We start from the raw sequence: 17,696 nt of genomic DNA, 5'->3' as shown, positions 1-17,696 counted from the left end.
AATCATCTTAAAGATATTCAAAATCAGCATCACATTTAATACAAGATTCTTTCTAGATTTTTAAAAGCTGAAATAATAGATAATAAGGAGAAAGACTATGGATCTCTGTACAACATGTAAAAATGTCAAAGCTGGTATTTCAGTTTCGAAATAACAGCATAATATCTTAGCATAAAGCTGGTGAGTCATCCACATGCTAAACATTTGGAAAGTCCAGATGCTCTTGGCAAATTTGTTTTTAATAACAGGAAAGATTTTGTTTTCATTAATTTTTTTTTAAAGTGGAAGTAGGAATAATTTCTTTTCCTGCAGGTTCTGAACCTGGTTCACTGAGTTGTTATTTTTTTTTTCCTGAGGTATCCTAAGCACCTTCTACCAACACTTGACCAGAAACTGAAGCCATGCTGGAGTCTGCCTACGAAATGAATTTTTTCGCATTCACTTTGACAGGAATAGCATCAGCATCCAGATTGAACTAGAAAAACATAATTGTTTTGCTGCTCTCTAGACAGTATTCCCACTTAATAATAGGGAGTCCTGAAGACAAAAGTATGACTGGGGAATGGATCTTTTGGTGCTACCTTCAATACTCTTGCTTCAGCAATCACATTGATGACTTACCACATATCTTTCACATTGCCAAAAATGTAACTGGAATATTGCAGGACTCATAGGCTTTGGATTATACTTACCCAATTCTTGATTTGGCAATTTATCCAATTAATAACAGAGATGTATAGATAATGGATGGTGAGAAATAAGATAAACTTGTTAACCTCAGTACCTACACTGTACTTCTGTTACATTCATCATTAATTATTTCTGCCTTCATTAATTAATTACTTGAGACAGAAACATAATGTCCAGTATTTCTGGTGCATAGGCTTCATGCAGGAAGGTAGGCATAGCTTCTCAGGGCTCTGCTCAAGGCCTGACATGACCAGCCCAAGGCTGCCATGAGTGACTCCCATTCTGCTGCATGGCATGACACTATATCATGTTACATGGCTGGTGTGTGCCTAGCATCGCCAGAAAGACAAATTTATTTGGAACTTAAACATTTTCCTATTGCATTTATCATGGAAAGCTTATTGTTTCTATGGTAAACTATTTCTTAGATTACAAGAAAATAGAGTATAATCAAGGAAGGAGATACCTTCTCAGTGACATGGACACAGGACGCAAGTTGTCTAGACTAAGGAGATATACTGGGTTGTAAATCAGGCATGTTTTTCACTCACTCACAACCAGCCTTTATTAACATTAACTTTGAAAATTAATGCCTTGCAAACATGGGTCCGAGAACTGCTTCAAATGGTATGTCAGGATTTACAGGAATTTTATACTTTTGGGGAACTAACAGGAAGAGTTTCTCCAATCAATTTTGGGAAAAAGAAAATGCACAGTTCTTTCAAATAACCTCTAGGTTTTCTCAGATTCTAACAACTATTTTGGTTAAAGCTCCAGGACTTAACCACCTATTTATTAAGAAGCCAAGCTAATATTTTCTGCTAATGGTAGATGAATTAACTACTTTCAGATGTTCTTCATCATTCACCTTTTGCATTACCAAATTAGAAGAGAGCGTCATTTTTATATGGGGTCATTAGACTTAGCATCTTCAAATGCCAAAGATGAAAGTGAAACCTTATCTCCCAGGATACACTGTAAATGATATCAGTATCTCTCCCTTACCCTTAGGATACAGATAGAGGGAATTGTTTTCCCTGTTAAGTATGAAACACAGTAAAGGTTAAATTGGTTAATGGCTTGAGGTGACACATTTTTCAGACGTTCTGGATGACATTGTCCCTGAAATTCTATTCTAGAGGTCAGAGTCCCTTTTTTCCTTATGGTAAATACGCAGTGACTAACTGAAGAACAAGGATAACACTCAGGTTTATTAGGTGTTCCACAACTACTTGGAAAATGTTTATATCTTTACTTTAAGTGAGTTTGATGGTGACTGAAGCCAGTGATCAAGCAGAGGGTCTGGTAATGCAGAGTGCACTCTGGAAGAAGAACAGCACTGACTGGAACGTAAGTGATCGCTTGTAATTCTAGCAGAGGAACTGCAGTCATCATTTAGTCAATGATGTTTATTATTAACTGTGAAGAATGAGCTTTAGGCAGCGGAGTGGGAAATCACTGTGGGTGCAGTGGAAGTAAATGAAGATTTTTGTCAATTCGAGATAGGTTCTTAGCAGTTTCAGTTAGATGTTAATTTTTATCCTGAATAGAATAAATAATATTAAATTAATTCTGGCTTCCTATAAATATAGCTGCTGTGCAGTTCTGTTCCTTTCCTTCACCAGCCATTTATTGCTCACAAACCTACTGGCAAAATAGGATTGATAAATGTAGTATAACAATTATGGAACAGTAAAATGGGAAAAAGTTTCCTTAATTATACTGTTAAGATAAGAAAACACAAGATGGTCTCTGCTTTGGTGACACTGTCAGCAATTTACTATAACATAAATAATTTTTGGGAAGGTACCTTTGTTTTTTGCATCTTTCTTAAGCCATATACTATTTACATCTAGTCTACTCAACTGCAATCCATGAGTGGGGGACTTCTAGATGACTCCAGAAGGTACAAGCAAACCAACAAAGATGATGGACATTTTCCTTGAGCCTCTGTCCTTAAGAAGCATGAAAGTCAACTTGTGCCTGTGCCTCATTCAGAATCATTTTCCTTTTATGCTCCACTGTACTCTGAACAATTTCAGTTATAATGTGATACATTTTCTCAAAGTCAAGGGGATATAAAACAGTAAGTGTGTTTCTTAACAGATAAATCCTGCCCACTATAATATCATATTAACATTTTGGTTATCGACCCAAAGTTCAGGGACCTATTTAAATTGAAATTATCCACCTAACAACATATTAATCAGTGGAGAAGAGATACCAGGATCTAATATCATTCCAATGATTTCATGTTATAGCAGATTTATTGCAAGAAATATTTTAAGTGTAAAGGTTATGCTCTCGGCGAAAATTTTGTATAAAAATTTTCCTATTTATGTTTCAAACATTGCAAATAAAAAAAACATTATAAACAATATAATTAATTTCATAACAAAGATTATTGATACAATTATAGCTTCACAATTACTAAGCTACCATGTTGGTAGATATTATATAGCTATATAAAACACAAAAATGTAAAAAATTATAAGATTTGGCCTCAATATTTAGCAGTTATTCATCAAAAAATCAAAGTTACTTCCACTTTAGGTTTGTGTAAAGAAATACTGCCCTAACAGGAGTCACAGAGTTTGCTGTGGAGCACTTTAAGTATACCTTAAATCAGATGGCTTCTCTCAGTTGCACCCAAAATCATGAGTTCTCACACTGCCATGTGATTCTCTCACAAAAGAACAAAGATGGATGGATATTTATACAAAACTTGGGAATTACTTAAGGACTACAGTCTCAGGACTTAACAAATCTCAGTCATTATACCAAACACATGATCTGAATAAAAATATATCAGATGTTTCCTAAGCACGTGGTTGACAGGCACCATATGGGAAGTGGGCTTGCCCATGTTCCCATTAGTTTCCATGGGCGTTTTGTCCCTTGGTTTCAACTGCAGCAGGGGGAGAGCCTTCTCCAACAAGTATGAGGAACACAGCACAGCACATGTCCTTGGGACACTTGTTGATGCTGCCTGGAGTTATGTCTAAAGCTGGAGCCTAAGGTTTCTCAGCCCCTGCAGCTGCTGATGAAAGCCACAGAGAAGTAGTGGTGGTAAGCCACGACTGCCTCTAGCAGACACACCTCGCTTCACCCACCACACAAGTTTTACAGCATGATCTGCACTGTTCCATTTATGCAGCACAAAGCCAAGGTCTCCATCCCACTCCAACAATCTGTACCACTGCTGGTCAGTCTGGTCTGCAGCTGCTGACCAGCCGCTGGCATCACTGAGCAGAAGCAGACGTGCTGACCTGTTTAGTCGATGTATACCTATGAAATTCAACAAGGTCAAGAGAAAGCTCCTGCATGCGGGTTGGGGCAATCCCAAGCACAAATACAGGCTGGGCAGAGAATGGATTGAGAGCAGCCCTGAAGAGAAGGATTTGTGGATGTTGGTGCATCGATGAGAATCTCAGCATGACCTGTCAATGTGCACTGGCAGCCCAGAAAGCCAACTGTGTCCTGGCCTGGCAGTAAATGAAGTGTGACCAGTAGGTTGAGGAAGGTGTTTTTCCTTCTACTTTGCTCCCATGAGTCCCTGCTTGGAGTACTGCATCCAGCTCTGGCGCCTCCAACATAACAAAGATGTCAACCTGTTGGGACAAGTCCAGAGGAGGGCCATGAAGATAATCAGAGGGCTGGAGAACTTCTTCTATGAAAACAGGTTGAGAAAGTTGGGGTTCCAACCCCTGGAACAGGGGTTGTTTGGTCTGGAAAGGAAAAAGCTTCAAGATAACCTCATAAGAGCATTACAGCACCTGAAGGGGACCTACAAGAAGGTTAGAGAAGGAGATTTGACAAGAGCATATAGCAACAAGACAAAGGGAAATGGCTTTACACTGAGAGGGGACAGGTTTAGATTAGATATTAGGAAGAAATTCTCAACTGTGAGGGTGGTAAGGTGCTGGAACATGTTGCACAGAGAAATTGTGGATGCCCCATCCCTGGAAGTGCTCAAGCCAAGTTGAGTGGGGCTTTGAGCAGTCTGGGCTTGTGAACAGCACTCCTGCTCATGGCAGAGGGGATGGAACTAGGTGATCCTTAAGGTCCCTTCCAACCCAAACCATTCTATGATTCTGTGCCTGGACACCTGCCTAGAGTGTCTGGCAGGCAGCTCTGTGGATGCCACTTTACCTGTGGCTGCCCATTTACTATAGCTGAGGTTTTCTATACCATTGAGGCAGAAACAATTCTTTTTTCAGGATGTACCAGTCTGCCAAGAACCATGGATGCAAACTCTTGAAATGTGCCTTGAAATGCCAGCTTTCACTCCATCCGTCAAAACTGTATATATAAACAAATTCATGTTTGTTCAAGATGCATAGCTGCAGTATGCAGAACCTGCTCAATTTGCCAGGAAACAGCTAAAAGCAATGAGAGCAAATGTAACAAAATACATTTGGCATGAAGAGCAAAGTCAAATACTAGAGACCCTGTAGCACACCTACCCCTTTTTTCTCAAAGTAATTGTAAACCACTTTGCCTTGTTTTATAAATTCATTCAAGTATCAGAAATGTTTTTTTCTTTCCAGAAACAATGCTGTTGAACATACAGCTGTTGAGCATGTTTTTGCCTTCAGTATGATTTTTGAGAAATACTGCTTTAAATATAAAGCCTAGACTGAAAAGATAGGCCATTTGTATAGGCAGCTATTTCTTCTCTCCATCTTTTAAAGAATTGTCTGTTGAAAGTACACTGGGCCTCTGTTTGCTTGCACCTTTGCCGCCGTGCCCGCCCTGAAGCTCCCTGGCTTTGTCTGCCCGGCCGAGGCACGGTCAGCAGCGGGGGACACTCCCCAGTGGCTAAGACAGAGCGCTGCGCTGTCGGCCTTGTATGGAGGAGAGGCGGCATCCGAGGAGGCAATAAGGGAGCTGACTCAAGGCTGGGAAAAAGTCTCAGGTTTAATCCGAGCTCCGAGGAGCTCTGAAGGCCAGAGTGTCTGACAGCTGAAAGTGCCTTCGAGGCTTTCGCAATCATCTTAAATACTGGGGAGGTAAGAAGGGGGAAGGGACGCCCATCACCCAATGGGGGGATTTGGGGGAGTGGAAGGCAGAAGGACAGACAGACACACAAACCAATGGGGGAAGTTCAAGGGAGGGACCCCTGGCCCTTGTCCACTCACTCAACGCCCAAGGTGGAAGATTCTGGGAGAGTGGGATTAGGAGTTGAGTGATGGACAAGGTACCAGGGAGGGGACAGGGGAATGACTGAGCATTTTCAGGGAGATTGGCATTGAGGGAAAGGCGGGCAAGCTCAGGGTGGAACCACCGGGAGAAAATGGGGGGTGAAGGGGCAAACCATTACAGAACTGTTACAGGAATATAAAAACACAATACAACACACCTTGAGTACTTAATCATAAAGGAAGCTCAGGTTTTATTGGACAGCTTCATGGAGAAAATATGTTGGCACAACAGAGGCAGAAGGCAGTACTAGGAGAGGGACAGATTTCACAGAATTTTAAGAGAACTGAGACAGACACAGTGAATAACAGATACTTCTACTGGCAGGTTCATTTCCAGCTTTGCCAGCTCAGGTTGTTAAAAGTCCTTCTGAAGCTGAACTCCCTCAGTTTCTCATCTGCCCTTCTTGATGTCCTACGATTCTCTCCTTTCTTGATGTCATACGATTCTGATGTCTGGTGAGGGGATGTTTGGCCTACAGGCTGTTCCAACATATCTGACTGGGATGAGTCAAGTCACGTGAACCAGGCAGCAGCCACACCACTCTTCAACCTCATTTGAGTTTTACTAGAATAAAGAAGCAAACTAGAAGGAGCTTCTGCTCATCTTCAATTGTCTGCATATCATGTGGCTTCAAGCCTGAAGCAGGAGAAAAGAAGCTTATATAAACCTTTCTGGGTTTGCGTCCTTTCTTAAGGATGCTGAGGTAGGTACCACCATAGTCCACAGGAGCTGATCTCTTCAGCACAGGGAGATTCCTCAGGAGACTGACAGCAGTGCTTCTTGCCAGCACATTTTTCATTCACAACATGTGGTATCTTCACAACACACACATGTGCATCTCATGCTTCACTGGCTTAAATAATTTTTAGCTTTTTTACCATTTGGCATTAATGTACAATGTCTACCCTCTGAAGTCCCTGTAGGACTGGAAGAAAATCTCTAGCCAAATGGCAAGCTCCATGGGTAGCAGACAAGCATTTACAGTGCAAAGGAGGTTTCTAGAAGGCTGCCAGCAAAATAGCACTGAGGCTTCTTCCTCTGCATGTGCTTAGATTTGCTTCCCACAAGGCAGTACAAGCAGTGGTGGAGTGGGCTGGATTAAGAATGAGCAACAGTGAGTCACTAATCATTGTCAATTCACTGATAATCACCAGAGCACCACTCCACAATGACAACCTGGCATTGCCATTGATGTCTCACTGTTGTTGAAGGGATCCTTCACAAGACTGCAAGCAGCTTTACTGCAAAAATCAGGTAGCTGCAAAGTAAGATTAAAAAAAAAAAAAAAAAAGCAGCACTTTTCCTAGCCAAATACAATTAAATTATAATGAGTTCACTTTGTATGCCATTGCTAAAGGAAATAACAGTCTGCAATGTGACACATGCTGTATCCATCCTATTTAGCAGCCTAAGATTTCTGGTTAGTCTTCCCTTCTGATTTTTTTTTTTTTTTTGCTGTTGCTTACTCTGGTTTTACAGTAAGTACATGATGAATATACCCCCAATTAAGTGCTCTTTATCTGCCCCACAAAAAAATTAGCCACCCTTTTAAAAACACTTTCCTGGGATCCTAGCCTTTATCCATTTCGAATTTAACATAAACTCCAGTCTCTCTGATGTCATCTACTAAACAGTGTCAGACTGGGGCAATGCTTTAGTGAGAAACTTCCAAGAAAAATCTAAGTGCTGCAGTGACTCATTCTCTTCCCTCTGACTCAGTACTAGATTGCTCTCCTAAGATGCTCTCCTGGAGGTGTTATCTTTCAGATGAGATAAAAAACTCAGGTTCTGATCACACATAGGATTTTTTTTAAACAGAGGGAGGAGATGTATGCTGCATTTTCCCCATAGCCCAATGGGAATTAACTCAGAAAGTGTCTGGAGTGGACAGGACACTCTCACCTCAGATATTTGTTTCCACTCCCCCACTGGAGGGTTAGAGTACAGAGGGATAGCTCATATACTGCTTAATTTCCTTCAGCCAGAGGCAATTTTAAAAAACAAGAGTATGTGATTGTTAGCTATTCCAGCTTCCTTCGGGTGAGTCAGATAGGGAGAGAATTCACAAGTCCTCCCACAAAGGGACACCAGGGCAGGATGACCAGTGCTACTGAGCACTGATAATGGTGCAGAACAATTATGTGAAAGATGTGGGGATGAGTGTCACTCTGCAGCCTCCTAGGTGTATCCTAGAGGAGAGTTTCTACTGGCTTTGATTTCTTTGTGATAGTACATCACACCATTCACATAATTTCTTTCCACAGGCAATCTGCGAGTGAGGAGTTGCCTGATCAGCTAAATCATAATAACTAAATAGATTTAATTTTTGCCCCCTCAACCCATATGCCATTCTTCTTTACCATTTCTAATTTGCATTTCACCCAAGCCCTCATAAAGTATGTTTGCTATAAGCTTAAGGCTTCCAAACCAGACCTAATGGGCCAGATCACAAAACATCAATGAGCTGCTGTGCAATGAAGCTTCCATTCCACGGTCTCAGATTTTTTTCCATTAAAAAAAAAAAAAAAGCAAGCTTTTCTCCTCCACCATCCCAGAGAAACCGAATAAACTCCAGTCCTCAGAGTTATAGAAAAAAAACTCACGGTCATTTTAGAAGTCAACTGATAAACTGATACCTTTAATTGCTGCTAATAGGCTGAAAAAAAACCCACTCTGAAAATGGAATGAGCTACTCTAGCCATTACAATAGGTGATGATGATGATGATAATGTCTTGACTTTTCAGTCGGTGTTTGCTAATCATTGTACATCCATGTGGGAAGAAAAGAAAGAAAAAAATAAACCTCACAGGTGTCTACAGGTTCTAGCTCTTCCCAAAATTTTTCTGCTTAGACAAGCCTTACTATTTTCCTTTACTGCCCTAAAATTTTACCCAGGGCAGCGATGCAGGTGAAGACCCTGGTTCATGGGTGCTGCAGCACTCTAGAAAATTGAACAATACTGATGAATCCCCTTCCTCATCAGTGCCTCAGGGATCAGTCTCTGCCCTTCTGAAAAGCAGCCGGAGTATCTATTCACCCTGCTGTGTGTGACTCCTCAAACAGGCAGAAAAGAAAGAACAAGCAGAGTTTGGCAAGGTAACCCTGCCATTTGCACCTCTCCCGGTTCAAACTTAGTAACTAGGAATGCTGCATTTCTGCAATGAGTAATGAAGACTGTGCTGTACACGATGATTCATTTCTGAAGTCTGCCTGCAGCTTTGAAGTCTTTCATTAACTGTGTGATATGCATTCAACAGATTAGCTAAATGATCTAAGTATTATATAATTAATCAGCAGAGGGTAGGATACCCCATCTGACATTTACTTGGAAGCATTGAGGTGATTGTATTTTATGGCCTTTTGTACAGGCAGCTCAAAGTAAATATTCACTAAGTGAATAAAATACCTTGCCTAATTAAAACAGCTCTGGTAGAACTCCTAACATATCACATTGCATCAGTCTGATGTCAAGCACAAGGCTAATGTGATGTAATGGTATGCCACAGAACACCTTAGGTACAAAATAATTAATTGTATCCAAGGCAAATAATAGGAATACTTTCAGATAAATACAGATACAGCGTGTGGGTAGGCAGAGCCCTTTTCTAGTTCTGCATTAAAGCAAGCTACTAGCAGCTTCACTGGTCTCCAAGGAGCCAGGGGGAAAAGTGTTTCTCTCATCTGCCTCCAGTTTTTCTCAGCACAATTTTATGAATAATGGCCTTTTAGGTTTCATGAAAAAGATTGGTTCAGATTGGTTCAGAACAATAATATGTTTATATCCTTGTTTGTGGAATCTCTTTTCTTTGAATAAAAAAATTCTTTAAATAAAAAAATTGCAAAATGTAAAGATTTACAGACTAGAAAGGTATACATAATTCTTTAACTATTGAAACAAGTATTTTGGGCTTTTCTGTACCCTCTGAGACTCTTCTGTGAATTTGACCCATAATTTAGTTCCCACAAACATTCCCATAGTGATTTTTTTTTGTCACAGACATACAAAATAGTAACAATTCCTCTCCTGCATTGGTTTTGTGAGGCATAACACGACCTCTAAAAAAATTACATAATCCTTACTATTCACTATTATATTAGATTCAGACAGCTTTAAGAGAGTGAAAGAGAGACTGAGGAAGAGAGAACCATGAAGGATTTACTCTTCATGAGGAGCAAGTGGCAGTCAGGAATTAACTGTTCCTATAACCCTCAAGCCACATCCCTCCTCCTGAGATTAGTTATTGAAATGACAGGAAGTCCTTTAAATATAATTAAGTTTCTAAGGGAAGCAAATTCCATCACAATATTTTGTTGCCTTCATTCTTAAGGGAGGCAGATACCTGCTTGTACTATCTTCTACTAATTGCTACTTATCACAGTCTTTCAAGTAAGTGGCAAATAAAAACTGCAGCTGGACAGATGAACGAGGAAAGAGGACTTATCCCTGAGAACACCTGTTCTGGAAGCAGGTGCTCCTCTTCTGTCTCAGGTCAAAGCTAGCTCATGTCAGAGACACCAGAAGCAGCAATCAGCAGAGGTGTCAGAAAGGCAATGGGCTCAGAGCATGGATACCCTGTGCCAGAGGGCTGGAGACCAGGCTGCCTGCTGCAGCCAAGGGAGGTGTCAGAGCATAGGATGAGAGCTGTGAGGATTAAGCCAGGTCCTCTAAATTTTCCAACCTTGCCTTGTTCCTTCTTGTGCTGCAGACCCTGCTCTGACTGTCCTTCCATTACACAGAAATTTTCAGTTTTGCCTCAAACTCAGAAGCTGTGACTCAGCTCTGGTCCAAACCTGGCATGCACAGAAGGAGCAATTTATACATATTGAGTTAGGCCTCTCAGAAGGTGCATTTTCTTCAATCCTTACAGATCTAACACTAAGAAAAAGGACTGAGTTGACAAAATGCAAATATCTATAATGCAAACCTCCCTGTCTGAGCTTGTAGGCTAAACAGCCTTTAGAGCTAAGAGGAAGAAACAGGCACTCAGAGGGTGTAATCTCTCTCATCTGAAAGGAAATGGCTAAGATAGGGCAGTACTTTCCATTGACTATGACAGGAGTAGCATAATTTGGTCAAAGGAGATATCAACAGCGTGGGTGTTTACAGTTAGGTGAGATGTCTCATACCTCCATCTAATAAAGAAAGATAGCAGAATATCATTGACTTGAGTTGCAAAAATCATCCACACTTCCATTCTCTTTCCATGTAAATGAGTACCCTAGCATTTCAAATTTATGTGTTTCTTTAATGGTATTGCCCAGGTTAAAGCTTTCCACAAAAAATTTGCAGTCAGGAGAACAGTAGCAAACACTGGCATGAACACAAAGCAACCAAAATAATCTCTGACATCTCACAAGCCATATAAAACCCTAACAAAAACCTGTTTTTTCAGTATGAAGGTAATGTCCCATGTAAAGACAGAAAAGTAGATGCTAACAAGAATGAAAAGAAAAAACAAACAAAACAAAGCAAAAAACATAGAAAAATGAACTACCTGGCCACGACAAAGTTACATTGAAAATTTGCAGTAATCTTTTTTAAATTATTCCTTCATGTGATATATTATCTTAAACATTAATCAAATTGCTTGATATACTTCTTTTATCGTTTCTGTCTTCAGTTCTGGAAGGGCAGAGTTTGCCACATTGGAATAATACTTTTTTGCTTAGTTTCATGGTAATATTTAACTATTGTTAAAAAGGTATATTTTATATGGAAAAGAAGTGGGTGAAAATGAAATAGCAGGATTGCACTGAAGCATTGTTCATAATGAGTATTCTGGTCTCTCTCTGCTTTGTTTGTGTTGGTAGGACATAGGAAAGACAATCTGTCATTAAGAGCAGGCCCACTTTTACAATACTGCCCTTAATTGAAATACTGCCCTTAATTTCTTATTATGGTAATGCCTCAGGACAAACCAAGATCTCCATTATTTGTACAGCACTTAACTGCAAACAGTGCTCAGAGTATACAGTCCAAGTAGACAATACAAAGGAGAGGAAAAGCATGAGGTATGTAAACAGAGCTAGCAGCAATAGCAACATCAGGTCAGGTGGTTTTGTGGGTTGTTTTTTTTTTTTTTTTTTTTTTTTTTTTTTTTTTTTTTTTTTTTTTTTGTTTAGTCGGTTTGATTATTTGGGGGATTTTTTCTGTTTGTTTTTTGGGGTTTTTTCGCAGGGTTTGTGAATTTTTTGTCTCTTTGTTTGTCTGTTTTGTTTTGTTTGTCTGTCTTTGGGTTTTTTTGAAAATGAATATTTGTTCAAGAACTGAAGAGACCAAGGAAATATGGCAGGTCAAGAAGGCAAAAGTAAGGACTGCAAGGATAATAGTGAGGGAAGTTTGGATCATAACATCATTCAGCACAGGGCACAGCAGGACAAGGTCTCAGCAAGCCTTCAGCTTCCTTCTTCAATTAGTCCTACTGCACATTGCTGGTATCTAGAGTACTCTGCCTTCACATTTCCATCAGAGGCTTCACTGGCAGGGGACCCTAATGCCGCTGATGGTGAAGGGAGAGATGGACTTGAACTGTGTAACCTTTCCACATCGAATGGAGTGTCTGCTGCTTTAATTGTTTCTGAGCAACTCCAGCAGGTTAAACATACCTATTTAACCAGGTGCCTGTTGGCAGGTTCGAGTACTTTAGCAAGCATAAATTAGCATAGTCTTACTGACATTAACAAGATGGGACTGATTTACAGACAATGAGAAGCCTCAGCTTTGTGTCCAAGTAGCTAGTAACATTCCTGAACCTTTCCATAGGAAAAGAAGGCTTCTCTGCAGGAACTCCTTCAGACAGCATTTGTCAGGAAAGAATTGTTTTGCATGTTAAAAAGTCTAATTTGTTTTTCAGAGCTGCAGGGAAGAGTGATTAAGCAAGGAGATGTACAGCAATTTTTATTGTTCTGTTGGTTCACTTTGTATGAAATATGTAGGTGAGAGGTTGCAATATCTTCATTGTCATGTAAGTTTGAATTAAAGATATTTCAAATTTTATCTGAACATATGACTCTTTTTTCATAATTTTTGTGAACGCTCTAAAAACAATAGCAATTTCTGTCCCTCCACTCATCCTCTCACCCTACATTTAGCACAAAGAAGAGTTGCAGCATGTCTCTGCCTGTGTGTGTATTCCAACAGATGAAGTGTAATAACGCAGCACAGCAAAATTACTGTTGCCAGGATAAATGCAATGCTTTCATTCCCGTTGGATGGTGAGGCTCAAGGAGCAGATAGCCATCTATTGGTACAACACAGGGGGACTTGTACAAGCACCCCTGTTCTAACCTTCAGCAGCTGCCCACTGTGGACTAGGAAGCAAAGTCTCTGGAAGGAGACAAACACTATCAGACAAGGATTCCCTTCTTGCATTTCACACAGGTATGTAGGTGTTTAATTCTGCATTATCATAAAAACAAAGGAAGAATAAGGCTTCCTGGATTTATGGCTAAGACTATTAGCTTATTGTTTCCACTAACACTAGTGGACAACATGCAAACAGTGGTCTTTGTTCTTTCATAGCAGCAAAACCAAATATTCAGAGAAGTCCCATACAGATATTACATTTCATAAACAATCATGGCAGCTTATTAAAAAAAGACACTTAATTCATTACTGTTGGTACTGTTAACCAAATAAAAAACAACGTGTGGAGACATTAAAGATTAAAACCTCAAACACTCAAGGAGTTAGAAGGCAGAGTCCTTGAGAGTGATCCTTGAGAGTGGATAGCAAAGAAAGAGGCTAGATGAGCATGAAGCATGTGTTTTCCTACTCACTCTCAGGAGTTTGTGTGGGTGTGTATGCCACTTAGTAGTTTGCAAGTCCCAGAGATAAGCTAAAGCCAGGACATTTTAGGATCTATTGCTATTATTTGTCATTGTTATTTATTTGACAGTCACAGCAGTTTCCTATCTCTTTGTAAATTAGTAGTTAGCATCTGAAAAACTCTTGAACACTGTGTGCTCAAGAATGGGATTGTCATTGACAGACTGATTCCTCTTTATTCGTTCCTGGGAGCTCATGGGTTCCTGTGTTTATGGATAGGAGAGGTGAGCATTAAAGTTTCGGCAGCCACGGTGTGTGTCAGAGCCCACCTTGTGTCTCTGTACTGCCAGTTATCAGTCTAGCCCGCAATCATTTGGCTCTTTTATCACAGCAAACACGAGTTCCTCTCACTTTGGAGTCCATTCAAGTTATCTGAGGGTGCTAGATGTTACGGATGCACATGTGCTTCTTGGCCTCACACTGCTCCAGTTTTATCTCAGGTACTTGGAGACACATTTCATATGTGAGCACAAAAGGGATCAGAGCAGCACTGAACACTGAAGCACAAAATTCTGTGGTTCACACATACCTCAAGCACATCGCTGCTCGGAGGTCTTGGCAGCCAGCCGGTTCCTTCCACGGCAGTCCCATGTCACGCAGCTGCCTTCGCTCCTGACATCTGCCATTCAGAGCTTGTCTTATCTCACTTGTATCAGCTTGGCCAATCACTGCAGAGTCTTAGCCAAGACTGCAGCTTGAGAAAAAGCATTCATGTTAATAGGATATTCATGCAGGAAGAAGTGAAATTCTTTTACCAGACCTTCATCATTAAACAAGTTCTATGCAAATATGACATTTCACTGCCTGTAACAAAGTAGATGCATAAGTATTTTGTTTTGTGGTCAGTAGCCTAAAGTAGTGTTGGAAAGCTCATTCAGTTCACTGGATGATTTTGCAAAATGCTCCCTTATTGATTTACTCACAAAAAGAAAGTCAGAGTTTCTGTTCAACTTCCATCCCTTTAACCCTTCCCACTTCTTCTGTAATGATAAACAATTTATACATATATAAAATATATAGTTTCTTGCTTCCTACATATAGAATAAATTATTATTGTATGTTTGTACTTCCTAAGGGACATTTTTACGTATATTAAGACACTCCTGTTGTTGAGACTCCTGAGCCACATATAATTTATTGCCAGAGAACTGTAAACGGTCAGTCAGTACTCACTTGACTGCATCTAGAATGCAATGTGTTTGTGATTTCTTGTTTCAGCCATTGCATTATTTGCAATTTTTACAGCCCATAGTAGTCCTGTGTACCCATACCTCTTGAAATTAAAGGGGAACTGTATTTCGGACTGCCACTATTTATCTGATTGGGATAAACCACGGAAGCTTTTTATCTCTATATATCAACATTCTCCAGTAGACTGATAATGTTATACAGCAACAACAAACTGCCAAGTAGCAGTAAAGGAGAAGATTGACAATTTATATCAGCCTACAACATTTTGCTTCATTAGAGGATCCTTGACTACACAGTCCTGAGTGATATATTTTGAATAATCATTTTGCCCACCTGCTCATCACCTTTTTTTAAGGTGTTCATTGAGGGGAAAATAGGTTTCAGTGACCTGAAACATTATAAAGAGAGTTTTCAGCTATCACTTTGCTAATAGCAAAGGGAAAGTTTTTATCTTCCAGGTGATCCCAGGCTATCCTAGGCAGGAGCAGTATGATTACAGTTCAGACAATTCCATGACATTATCAACAATGATGTTTCTGTATCTAGAAGGCCTTTCCTATGTGAAGAGATCTACCCCAATGAAGTGTCAATCCATGATCTTCCCTACCCTCCACATCTATCTTGTCTGGAAGAGTATTAGGGCTACTTGTACTCCATGTGAGAATCCAAAAAGTAGTTTTCTAGTACCTCTTTCACTACAGAAAAATTCTAGCACCACATGGTTAGACCTTGATTATTTGCTACTCCAAGTGCTTGATGTCTGTGCAGAAAATCCAGTGTAGAATACAGGATAAAGTTTCAGCAAGGCTAGTAAATATCTAAAATCTACCTTACTGCCAGCTTTCAGTATCACAGGTTGTCATTTAGTCATAGTAAGGACTAGGAAATACCTTGTTGCCAACACTGAGTTTGATTTGTTCATTCATTTTATAGCAGTGCCCATCTTTTGGAATAAGCCGCACAGCATTTCAAACTGACAAAGCCAGCAAAGATCTCTCAGTTAATGAAGGAAGAAAAACATGGTTTAGAAAGAAGCTTAGTCTGGATAAAATTTAGGAAAGTTTTAATAATTCTATATCTACCATCCTCCTTAATGCTTAGCTTATCTTTTGACTTAATTACAAATGGATCCATTATCTACAGATTTTAGCTCCCAGACTGACTGTCAGGGATTGCAGTTTTGGTTTGCAGACATTGAGGCAAAAGGTATATTCATAATTTTGGCTTTCAAAGTGTGTTCCTCATCAGAAATATTGTTTGATTGACTGATTTCAATACTGTCATCACACAAACCCATGAAAATGATTCCCAAGATTTCACTCCATTTCCCTGGATTTCTTCAGTAGGCTCTTAGTGGCCCAGAATCCAAGTCTGATTTGCATACATTGCAGTAGAATGAAGATACATTTAATTCCAATAAAATTGTACAAGACATGTTTCTAAGTGCAGCGTCCATCTGACATCCATCCTTGACTATAAGTGTCATATATGCACCCGGTACTAAAGCATTGGTACACCACTTGTCTCACCTTGGAAGGAAAAGTAGGTGAGTCAGTTTGTAGACCTTCACAGGCAGCTTTTGGACCATTTCTCATGAAAGCACACCAATTAACACTATCGAATCTTCAAATGCTAAAAGAAAATTCTTCCAAATGCTCAGTGTTGGCTCTTTCCTTTTAGCTGTACTTAAACATTATTTGTGGATTAAGACCCCAAAAGGTAGGTGGCTATTCATTAGTCATGCTAGATCAGATGTTGAAATCCTGGCATATCATTCAATAACTGCAACATTAAAGATATTACATTCCATATTTATGGAAAGGGACGATCACACAGATCTCTTTTGTAAAATGCTTTTAGGACAACTTTGTGTAAGCATCAGGTATTATGTCTTTAGTAATAGATAACCTGTGTAACAGGTAACCATATGAAACAAGATAAATTATTCTTTTCATTAGACCACATCATTGAAAAACTTGACAAACTACATGTTGATTACACACCGATGTTTTAGTTGTTGTCCAGTAGTGCTTACTCTATGTCAAGGACTTTTCAGTTTCCCATGCCCTGACAGTCAGCAGGTGCATGAGATGGCAGGAGAGAGTATGGTCATGACAGCTGGCCTGAACTAGCCAGAGAACATCACACTCAGCATATAAACTGCAGGAAGTTGGCCGGAGGGGCCGATCACTGCTCAGGGACTGGCTGGGTATCAGTCAGCAGGCAGTGACAAATTGTACTGTACATCATTTGTTTTTCCTGGGTTTTATGCCTCTCTTTTTTGTTATCTCCATTTTCATTACTATTCTTACTAGTATTCATAGTATTATCTTTGCTGTTATTATCATTATTATCAGTATTTTATGTCAATTTTTAAGCTGTTCTTAACTCACAGATTTTACCTTTTCCCAGTTCTTCTCCCCATACCACTGTGAGGTAAGGGAGTGAGCAAATAGCTGTGCAGTACTTAGTTTCCAGCTGGAGTTAAGGCATGACACCACATTTTATTAATTTGATTATAAGAAATGCATAATTTTGCTGCAAAAATAATTTCTTTCATAATATCTGCCATCTCAAAAAGCACAGGGCTATTTAAATATCGAATCATCTTGTCATGCTTTTCAAACTGAAACATTAGTAGCTTGATCAAGGCTTTGAATGCAGCTGAGACCTTCAGCCTTGATTTAATCTGACTCCCTGCTGATACTGAATGGAAACACATAAATCTTATTAGGCTTAGAGTGATTTCCTTCAATCATTAATTTAATAAAGCAGGTTGTT

This window comes from Anomalospiza imberbis, chromosome 5, assembly GCF_031753505.1.
Source record: "Anomalospiza imberbis isolate Cuckoo-Finch-1a 21T00152 chromosome 5, ASM3175350v1, whole genome shotgun sequence".
Lineage (NCBI taxonomy): Eukaryota > Metazoa > Chordata > Aves > Passeriformes > Viduidae > Anomalospiza > Anomalospiza imberbis.
The sequence above is the reverse complement of the archived record's forward strand: the minus strand, read 5'-3'. Positions refer to the sequence as shown.